Consider the following 12,401-nt stretch of genomic DNA (forward strand, 5'->3'; position numbering starts at 1 on the left):
ATTAATGAATATGACTTTTAAGTATATCTGAAATACTCCTCACATATATAATTGTATAGCTGTCACCTAGACAGGAATTTAACATGCATGTAGAAATCAAATTTCCACAATATAAGCTAGAGAGGAGTCATATGCTCATGTACAGTATTGTGTGAATTTTACCACGGTGCTGAACCCTTCTGCCTAATACCAAGAGTCATGTGCAATAATTTATTATTTAACATTAAGAATACACTTTGAATTATTACATAATTATTACATAATTCACAGAATTGAAACAATAATGATATATTATTTGTTTAAATTCTAATGTTTCTCAATTTTACAATTCATGAAATATATTATTAAACTTATTAAACTTAGTTTCACTTTCTTCGTTGCCATAGATACTAAAATTTAAATTATATATTAAACATTAAACTTATGAAATCAATAATAAGTAACTTATTATTAAAATAATATGCTATTAATCTGTGATTTAAGTTATAGTTCTAACAAATTATGAGGTAAAAAAGATTTGATAGAAGTATGGTTAATTTTTTTAAACTTACCAGCTTGTTATTTGTTTCCTAATTGTGTCATTTGTTATTCTTGTTCCAAGTCATCTGTTCCTCTTCATTGTTTAGTGTTCTATTTTATCGCTATTGGTTTACTGATTGTGCATTTTTCTGCTCTTCTTAGTGACTGACATGAGGCTGAAAATTGTATGCTAGTTTATTCCTCCTATGTTAAAGCAAAATTACTGCTCTCCACAGCTGTTCTACTCTTCTTTGTATAGTACAGTATTTCCCCCACTCCCATCTCTTGTGTTACTGCTCTCATGTATTTTATTTTTTTATTTAGATGTTTTTCCCACCATCCCTTCCCTCTCACCTCCACAATACACTCCCCAAGCCCTCCACCCCTCACTACCCCCTGCCCTCCTAAATTGTGAAGTTTGTTTTTCAACATAGTGTCTTGTGCATCTCATTGTTACAATGGGTCAACCTGCATCTCTATCTAAGCATTTTGTTTTTTCTCTTTCCCTCCCCAAATTAGCGAAGTAGATATACAAGATGCAGGAGCACCAACATTGAATACAGTGAAAACAAGGGTTATACTATGAGGGAGGATTATATAAAAAAAAGGAAAAAAAATCACATTGTACATTATAAATACATTAGAAACAACAGCAAGAAAGAAAAAACAACTTACGTTCTTATCTTGGGGTTCATTTATCTTAATATCATCTTATCTAGTCCTATGCACATAGCTTATGATCTTTTCTGCTTATCCCAGACATATATTAATTATTGCAAATAAGGGATACCATGGGAAATATGTTCCTTGAGACTTGGCTTACTTCATTTAATATAATTTTTTCCAAGTATTTCCATTTCCTAACAAATTGGGTGATGCCATTCTTTCTGATGTAGGCATACAATTCATGTACACACACGCATGCACACACACACACACACACACAAACACACACATTTTCTGGATCCATTAATCTACTGAGGGGAATCGAGTTTGGTTCCATATCTTAGCTATGTTAAATGATGCTGCAATAAACATAGTTGTGCTGGTAGTTTTAATATGGTCTTGCGTGTGGTGATTTGGGTGAATGCACAAAAGTGGGATTGCTAGGTTATAGGAGAGCTCTATATGGACTCTTTTGAGGAACCTCCACACTAATTTCCAAAGTGGTTGGACAAGTTTACAGTCCCACAAATAATGCAGTAGGGTTCCCTTCTGGCCACATCGCCTCCAGCTGTTGTTGTAAAAATGGAATGCTTCAGTAATTTGCATTTGTAATCCTTGCACTGCTGCCATGCTAATGTTGTCTATATTGTTCCAATTTTAGTGTATGTCCTGCCAAATTGAGCACAGAACAGTTTTTTTTTAATCTCTAAAGTGCAACTGATTTTCTTAAACTAGACAATTAAAGAAAAAGTAAGTTCAAAAGAATTGTCGTGAAATTTTAGAATCATGTATTTCTTCCATAAGCACACAATTAAGAATAAAGCCAAGATTAACCTGTCCACAACAAAATAATTCCAGATATTTGTTGTTCAAGAAATTGTAGGAGGAGGAATTCAATTATTGTATACAAGGCACCTGCCATAATGAACACTGCAGCAAGTGTAAAGATTTGTTAAAGTTTTACTGTTTAAACATTTAATTTTGAGAATTTGCTTATATATGCCAAAATGAAGTCTGGCAGGTGAAAATACTTTTCCATAAACTATTTAAGATTTATATTAGCAGACATATACTACTAAATATATACATTTCAGAGTTTATAGAAACTTTACTGAGAAGTTCCAAAGTCTTTGTCTAAAGAAGCAGAATGAAGAGTTAAGACTTTGTTAATTACACAGTTTCTGTTAAAACTGTAGGGCTTCCATACTTTTTATGTTAGCGAAGAACAAATGATGATATAAGCCATGTACAAACGATAAAATGAGCCATATATACTAATCATCGCCTACTCATCGCCTATAAAACTCTTGTTGAACATCATAAACTTAGCCAGTTTTAAATGTACAGGAATACGAGAAAATAGTAAAAATCTAATATGTAATACACTTCAAGTCCTGGAAACACTGGTAATTTTTTTTTACTTTATTAATCATTAATATTTAATTATTGGTTTTCTTTATTTGTAGCATTCTTTTTCTTGTACTATAATACAACGTTTTAAGTCATCATTAAGAGGTACTTTGAGGATGTTAATGGGATTGTCACAGCATTTTTTTATAGGTGCACATGAATTTACAAAGAACAAAATTAAAACAAAATATTGATTAAAAATTTTATCAAGCGATACCACTTGATGCACAGTATCACTTCCATCTTTTTCTGCTTATGTGGTGCTGAGTAATCAAACCCAGGGCCTCATGCATTCAAAGCAAGCACTCTACCACTACGCCACCTTCCCAGCACCTGAGATACTGTGTTTTAAAAAATCATCTAAACAACATTTGTTTTCTACTTTGGGTTATATAATGAAATATATGAATATCATTTTATATTTTTGTGAATTGTCATATTTCTAAATTTTTATTAACCAAAGCTACTTTATTCTTTTCAAAGTCATGAAATATCTCTGAGAGTTTACTTCTGTGAAGATTGTTTTAGCATTTATAATTTGTTCTGAGTCATTTTTATGTTTTATCAAAATTACTTTATATTTTATGTTGATGGGTTATCATACATCAAATACATTCAAACGTACATGTAGAATCTAAGGATAGCAGTATGAGTATTCTCATACAGCTCTTGTTTATCTGTTATGCACTTTCAGTATTATGATATTTCTCTCTCTCTTTCACTCTCATTTTCTCTCTTTCTCTTTCATGTTGCATGTCTGCTACTTAGAATTTCTGCTAGTCTACTATTATCTTTCAGGGTCCACTGGTTTTGTAGGAACATGATAGGGACCATCAGTTACCCTTGCATTCTTTAAGAGTTATAACAGTGACGTGATATTATTCTCTGTCATTCTAAATGGCAAAACAACAGATCTAGGAATTCCTTTTCTCTTTTACCACAATTATAAATTTTATCTCATAGGAAACATTGGGATGAATATGATACTTTTAACCTGTGACCTAAAAGTTCTTTTTCTTTTACAAACAACCTTCTTATTTTATTATCAGTAAGTAACTACATGTAATGAAAACAAAGCTGTCCTATGGAAAATAGACTGAAGTTGTTCACAGGGATGAGAAACAAGGTAATGGGGGAAATGAGTACAAAGTGATACACATTATATACCACAGAACCTCAGAGCAGTTTATCATGTACACTTTGTGAGAATGACAATGTGCTGGGAACTGTAGGTTAAATCATTGAACACCTGATATATGTGTGTGTGTGCATATATATATATATATATATATATATATATATTAGTGTGTGCACATATATTTTAAATGTATAGTTATTTATATATACATATATGTGTATAAGCCCTTATATGTGTACACATGTATGTTACTATACACACAAATGCACACATACTTATACCCATGTGTACATGAACACATGGAGAAAGACACATAGTTACAGCCAACACAAGTTTCACTAGTTGTTGAATTTGCCTTAGACGGAATGCTTAGAACCAAATATGCTGAAGATATATTGGTCTCTAAGAGAAATTTTGTCCTTCATCTTATCTCTTAAAACTGGTAGGTTTTAAGAGATAAGATTCGACTTCAAATGTTTTCTTCTTTCTTGAGATTGCTTAGAACATATTCATAAGATGATTTTTTGTTCATTTGAATGTCCCTCCCCCCTGCTTTCACTGTATTTGATGTTTGTAAAATTTCTGGAGGGAAAGGGCAAAAACAAATCTTATAAATAGGGATACAGGTGGACCCATTGCAACAATGAGATGTACAAGTCGTTGTTTCGAAAAACAAACTTTACAACTATGGTGGGGGGGAGGATTGGGTGGAAGGAGGTGGAAGGAGTATGGGAAGGGATGAGAAGTTGAAACAAAGAGGAGGCAACAATACTTGATTAGAAATGTACTCGTTATATTGCCCATGTAATTGTTACTCCTCTGTACGGTATTCTACCAATTTTTTTTTTAAAGCTCCAATCAAAGAAAAAAAAGAAAACCATACATTTTTAGAGATCATTGTCATCAGAAATATATACATATATCTAAATTTATGTGTAGAACAGTATACAATATAGTGAAACAAATATCATAAAGCATAATTAAAAATTTAAAAACACATAAAACAAGTGCCAGTGACTCACGCCTATAATTCGAGCTATTCTGGGTAATGAGATCTTAGAATTTTGTTGAAACTAGCCTAGACAGAAAAGTACTTGTTAGATTCTTTCTCCAATTAACCACTAAAAACAGGAATTAGCTCTGTGCTTCAAGTTGTAGAGTGCTGGCTTTGAGCACTAAAAGGCTTAGGGACAATGCCAACAATTACAAACACTAACAACAAAAACAACAAAATATAGCACATTAATTTCACAAAACAACTTTTAACTGCTATGAACATTTCTTAGATACATGAATACATGCACCTGGAAAATGTTAAGTAAAAATTATAGAATATTTGGTGCTGGGAAAGTGGCTCAGTGCTAGAGAGCTTGCCTTGCATGCATGAGGCCCTGGGTTTGATTCCTCAGCACCACATTAGCGAAAAGAAAAAAGCCCAAATTGGTGCTGTGGCTCAAGTTGTAGAGCACTAGTCTTGAGCTGAAGAGCTGAGGAACAGCGCCCAGGCCCAGAGTTCAGGCCCGACGACCGGACCCACCCCCCCAAAAAAAAAGAAAGTATAGAATATTTACGTCTATGTTAAAGACATGAATATTTAGATTGCTTAAGATATTTAGATAATGATTAGAAATTAAGAATAATGATAATATATTGAGACTGGTCTTTTATTCTATTTTACAATAGTAAGAAATGATATTTTAATGATTATATAAAATTACTCTTGTTTGGTATTGGAATTATAATAAGTGATAACCATTTTTAACTGATTTCCATAGGAAAGGATCAAATTCTTAACAGTATCAATTCTTCTGTAATTTCACAACAATTAAGAAAATTATTCCAAGGCTGGTTTGCTCTAAGACTGTACTTTTTTTCTTGTTCTAGTTTTCATATGTTGGTAGAAATTAAAATTCCAAAAATTCAATGGATGTTGGCAATCAGGAACATCTTCATAGATACCAAATTTGGAGTCGATTGAGTGGAATTGTTTTATTTAATATTTTCACAAATAAATCAAGATGATTGTCTATTTTGTTTCTTTTCACTGCTATTGCCTCTTAACCTGAGAATACTTTTTCTTCCTAGCAAAGTAGAGAAAAGCAATTGGATTGAACAAGTAACATATGGCTTTCATAAAATGCAGATGCATAGATTTGGGTCTTCTGTCATTTGCTAAAAGTTTCTTCCAGAAAAGGTTATCAATTACTCATAAGTGATGCATAATTCCTAGATATTCCATTTATCACATACACTTTTTGATTGAGTTATCTCTGCATAAACTCAAAACGATAGACCAAAAAATAAACAGAAATATCATCTTTTTTTAAAAGCTGTAGTTTTTTTTAGCCAACCCCGAAAATATCTTTTCAGATATTCTGCAATTTGTGTAAAGTATTTTTAACAATAGTTTTTATTTTTGCTCTCATATAATTTATATGCAATGTATTATCTCCTTTTACTGTATACATTTTAGTGCTTTGGAAGTGAATTGTACAATCACAGGTTTTCCAAGCCTAATTTTCACAAACTTGCATTTCTTCAAATAGAAATGTTGTAAATTTTAGAACAGACATTAAAATAGATATAAAATTCAGTTACAGGAATTTTTGCAGAGTACATCCTCTATAGTGTGTCTTTTGAAAGTTTGTTTTGGGGGATTATTTCCAGGGTCTCACACATACTATTCAAGTGCACTGTCAATGAACTACATTCCCAGTCCAAACAAGTGATTTTACTTCTCTTTAATACATATATAGAAGTGTGATGGCTGGATCATCCAATTCTCTTTCACCTTTTGAAGACTCGAAAATTTGCTGCTTAAAATGATTGCAGTATTATACAAATCATTCTGATATGTGGAGTATATCAATTTCTCCACAAATGCATTACTATATTTTTGTCATTTTTTATATGATGATCATACTAGTGAGTTTTTTATATTTGTTCTTAGATCCTAATGAGGAGCTTAATTCATATGCTCCTCCTATTTACTATTAACTTACATATGTTTTTTAAAAGCTATCCTGCAGGGAAAAACTTATATAGTGTTAGAAGGTGTAAAAGTACTTAAGACTCAGGACCACTGTAGTATTAACATTGTAGCATTGAAAAATACGTGTCCTCTATCTGTTGGATATGTTTTCACTTATTTCATAGAATTATGAAAGGTTATCAGTTGATATTAACCAGTTTATTATTGCTTTTCTTTAGCAACTAATACTTTCCATGTCAAATTTTTAGAAACCTTTACTGATTTAATGTCATGAATGTTTATAGGTTTTTACATCTCACATTTAGTTTGATAATCACTTTTTATTTTAAATTTTTGTATAAGGTTTGATGTAGTAGTCTAAAATCATTCTTTAAATCTATGGAGGCAATAGTGCCAATAAACCTATTTAAGATTCTATTTTTATTTCATAAAGTCATGGCATCCTTTTCAAAATCTATTGACCATAAAACTAAGAATTTATTTCTAATAAATCTGTTACACTTTTCTATGTGTCTGTTCTTATAGTAGAGATATGTTGTCTTCACTACTGAACATGGTAATAAGATTCAAATCTTATATGAGGGCTCAAGCTACACCATTTTACAAGATTGTTCTGACTGACCTGTATTCTTTGAATTTACATATGAGTTTATTGAGCAGGTGGACCAATATTCTACAGAGATATCTAGATGTTTGATATTCACTCATATTGTGTAGCTTGTGAAACACAAGATCCCAGATATTATATACAGAAAAATGTCTTTAGGCAATGCTTCAAGCAACTAAAACTAATTTAGGAATGAATTCAGATTTAGATAAGACTATAGCCTAAAAAATCTGAATGATAAAGACTTGAGCTGTAAGACATTGGGGAGTGAGAGGGGAAAGAATGATGGGCCACATAGGAGCTGTATGTCATTGGTATTGTGTTTCAAAAATCAAAAAGACTTCAGAGAAAAGAAGGAGGAAAATATTCAAAGTGACCTAAATCAAGGTTCTTTTGAATACACATAATAGTGTGTACTGAGAATCAGAGAAGGTGGGAAAAATAAAATAGAAAGTAAAACATTTTTAGACCGCTTATAATGTAATGAAATTGTAATAGGAATATGATAATTAATTTCCTAATAAATAAGAGAAAGAATAGGTAAACTCTGAAGGCAAATACAATGAAGAGAGAAAATAAGCAAAGTAAAACCTTTATCAATAACAAACACAAGAGTATCAAAAAGGAAAGGCAGTGGAAATATTCTAAATAACAATAAAGTAACATTAAAAATTGCTAACGTGAATATAATATAGTACACATTTTATTATACATAATTTTGAAAAAACATACTAGCAATGAAAATTTAAAAGTCATAATTAAAAAACTTTGTGCATTATAACTATACGATATAGTTCAGTGGTAAAACATTGGCCTAGCATATGTGAAACAATGGTATGATCTCCCAAGCATTACAAAGTACACAGAAAGCACATACACAAAAATACCACATAAACACACACACATACACACTACATACACACATTTGGAATATTGATATTATCATATTAAATAGAAGAAATTATCACAAATAGTAAAAGTAGGTTAATATATGAAATCATAATATTGCTTATACTATTTAAAAGTTTAGTAGAAATAAAATAATCACAATATACTTGGATTCAGATGGATTAAGTAAATTGAAAATTAAGAAATAGAAGACATGAGAATTTTGCAAACAAGTTTTAAATAATAAACATTGTGAAACATATATCCTTTTGACAAAAGATTGATGTTACTGGTGTTTTAACTCAAGATTTAGAATATTATATCCAGGCACTCTATATCCCGCTATGGATGGATATATCGCTAATCCTTTTACTCTGGATATTTTTATAAAAAGGTCTCTTAGTTTCTCAGGCTTTCCCGAATTACAAACCCTTTTTGCAGTTCCTACCATAGCTAGAAAATGGAAGCCACAAATCACCATGCCCAGTTCAAACATTTTTAATTCAAGTACAAATATTTACAAAAGAGTGACCAGGTAATGAAGCCTTTCTTAATAAAGTATGTGCTTCTTGAAAATACAGTAACTATTTGTTACCTGGAACAATGTGTTTATAACTATAAGAACATAGATTTATTTAAATTCAACAACCATATAAAATTAGGAAAACAATTTTAAATATTCACATATTAAATATTTTAAAAGCAAAATATATGTGTCTGAATAATTTACATGTGTAAAAATCACGCAAAAGTAAATCAACTAATCCTACAACTCTTAAAAAATTACATTAAAGAAACAAAAGAAAATAAGTAATTATTTTCAAAATTTGACATTTAGAAAATGAAATGAAGTGCACACTTAGTTGACTTAAGTAAAAGTAAACCCTCTGTATATAAATTTTTATAATAAAAACCGCATGAACAAAGAAGCAAAAGTACCCATTGATCAATAGCAACAGCAACAGCATCAGAAGTTGTTTGAGTGTACAACAAAAATCGATGAGGGTGTATCAATGTTCCTTCCATAAGAATTGTACTCATTATCTTACTTAAGTAACTGTAAGCCCTCTGTACATTACCTTTACAATAAAATTAAATAGAAATTAAAAATAAACCAAATAATACACCTATTAAAAATTCTTAGAAGATATTGGTTAAAAACGTTGTAGGAAACTGCCCCAAGTATTCAAAGAATATACTTCGATGATAATATTTAAATACTTAAATTTCATCAGAGAAGAAAAAATTTAAAAACTTTTACAAAGAAAAGTAATAAATCAGAATATATTACTATAATAAACATTATATGAATTTTCAGTGGTAGTCAAATATTTAAGAAATGAGGCAATATACCATTCGTTTGCACTTAATTAGTGAAAAAGAATTTTCTAGGTCTTTTAAATATATCATAAGTTTAATGAAGAAACTATTCTGTCACATTATATGATAATGAGATAAAGATGATATTAGAGCAAAGAACAGATTGTACTAAGTTTTTGGATGTAAATGTATATGCTTATTTTGATTGTGATAAATTGTGGGGATTTCCACTTGGAATATTGTTCTTGCTAGGATGGCACCATATCAGTGGTTAATTTTAATATAGGGGTTTCCTTTCCACAAGAACATGCACCTTATCTGTTCTTTGAGCCTTCTCATCATCAATAGCATCAGAATTGCACATCATCTTGTCTAGCTTCCTACCTTGGCTGGCCTGGATCCTGCAGTCCTTTAATCTTAGTCTCTAGGATAGTACAGGATGGTGGAAATGATCCAATGCACCCAGTTATAGATTGAGAAGGAAGGCCACTAAAATTTGGCCTTGGTTCTGTTCTCAAGCCTCCTCAGTAGTTAAGAGTACAGATGGGAACTTCTGGTGCAGAGCAGTAACAGTATTTTTAAAGAAATTAGACACATATATGACTTAGGCTTGTGATTATCGCAGGAAAAGAATAGAAGAGCAGTGAAGCATACAGGACAGGCAGAATTTTAACTAGCTACTAAGAGGCTGAATCAGCTTAGCTAGCTACTTGAGAGGGTGAGATCTGAAGACCACTGTTCAAAGCCTTTCCAATCATGAAAATACATGCAATTATCTCCAAAAAACCAGAAGTGCAGCAGTGGCTCAAGTGGTAGAGCACTATCCTTGGTCACAGAATCCTAGGGATAGTGCTCAGGCACTATCAGCCACAGGAATGATGAATGCATGCATGAGCACATGCACATGTGCGTGTGTGTACATGACAAGTGTGCATACACACACATACACACAAATATGTATTTCAATACAGAGTTCTTTATTTCTTACCTTGCTGTACTTTATTTACCTGTACTAGTTCACAAACTGACAAATTCAGCTAAGCACCTATTTACTACAACTCATTATGCTTTTATTTGACCCAAAAGTAAATTATTCAGGAGGTCAATTCATCTCCCTCAACTCTGTAGTGTTAGATGATTGTTTAGGTTCTTCCTATCAATATGATTTTGTGAAATCTTGCATAAAGCAGCATATTTCTTTCACGAGAAAGAATCCACTGTCAAACAATTAATAATAGGTTTTTCTCCTCCAGGCAAACATCTGTAGTTTTATTATCTTCATATAATTAATGATCTGTCTGTGTATGCCAAAGACAACTGTGAAAATAAAAAGACTCTTCTCAGCACTTAGCATATGTACACCATTCATAGATATGAAGGTGTTTAAATATTACTGAAATTGCTTTGGACTAAGTAATGTTCACCTTCACTATCTTGAGAAAGCACAATTGGTTTCTCAGCACTTTAGGTAAGAACATGAGTGGAAGAAACAAAAAAAAAAGAGAGGAGCAACTCAACACATACTTTCAAATGAAAGAAAACAACAACAAAAAAAAAACACAAATTAATTCAGTATTCAAGAACCTGCAGGAAATGCACAGATATTTTAAAAATCAGCTATGATAAGCTTATGAAAATCCTGACTATATGGGAGTGTACTGTTGTGAGGATAGTGGTTAAAGTCCAGACTGGCAGAACAATCTGTACACAATTCCAGGCAACTGTTATTCTAAATTCCAGGAAAAATAACACCAAGTGGACTGAGCCCAGGATCATACACAAGTAAGAATCCAGATTCTATCTGAAAATTAATCAGGATAATTTTTGTCTGGGAGCATGACAAAATGATACGAACACCCATTTAGGAGAAACAAGACACTCAATTCAAACTCTAATATTATGGGTATTAAAGAAAAAAGCTATGGCTTTAAATAATTGGAATAATTGTAACATTTGAGTATTTGAGTGGAGAAAAATCCATGAGAGAGATAGAATGAACCCATGTTGCAATGTTTTCTACTTAAGTGATAATGTTATGTGGTACTCCAGACATAACAGTGTTACCTTGTAAATGAGCATGGATCTACATTTGGGTGATGGAAATACTCGATTACCCAGGGATAAATTAAATAGACTTTTTTAGGTAGATTGTAGTTCTTGGACTAAGAGCCTGGGTAATGTCCCTGAATTTTTTCTCTCAAGGCTACCACTCTACTACTTTGAGCCACAGTTCCAATTCTGATTTTCTGTTGGTTGTTTGGAGAAAAGAGGCTCTTTCCCAGGATGGCTTCAAACTATGATCACCAGATCTCAGCTTCCCAAGTAACCAGGATTCCAGGCATAAGTCATCTATGTTTTTAATAATTTAGTAAATTGTACAGTTAAGAAGTTATAAATTATCATTATGTCCTGTATATGTGTGTATGTATATATCAATGCATACAGATAGAAATATTTTAACATCTACTATTGCATCTATAGTAGATATATGAAATCATCCTTCGATATAAAATAAAATGGAAACAAAAGTTAATGAGGAGCAAAAAAAAGGGAATTGTCACATGTTTCTTATTGAATGGAATATGTATTCCGAGAATCAGTTTGGAGAAACCACCTTTACTTTAACAAAATGGATAATAATTATTAATTCCAATCCATTTATTTGCTCGTATTGTGCATCCTCACACATGAGTGTCAAAATCAAACCACACTTTTTGCCTTTATATTTATATCACCTGTTATAATTTAGGGGAGAGATGAAGCAATCAAATAAAGATTAAAATAATAGTAAGTGAGGCTATGAGTTAAAGCTGAAAAAGATTTTAAATATGATAATAGGTAATTAAATTACATATTTCTTA

General features: G+C 31.6%; 1 non-coding gene across 1 annotated transcript; it reads right to left on the reverse strand.

Annotated features, from left to right (window-relative positions):
* Nucleotides 1-1,763: 1,763 nt before the first annotated feature.
* Nucleotides 1,764-1,870, reverse strand: LOC122097311. The gene has a single exon (XR_006145526.1). It is a non-coding gene; the product is annotated as a U6 spliceosomal RNA (small nuclear RNA).
* Nucleotides 1,871-12,401: the final 10,531 nt, after the last annotated feature.

This window comes from Dipodomys spectabilis, unplaced genomic scaffold, assembly GCF_019054845.1.
Source record: "Dipodomys spectabilis isolate Male_0828 unplaced genomic scaffold, ASM1905484v1 ptg000421l, whole genome shotgun sequence".
NCBI classification, from domain to species: Eukaryota; Metazoa; Chordata; class Mammalia; order Rodentia; family Heteromyidae; genus Dipodomys; species Dipodomys spectabilis.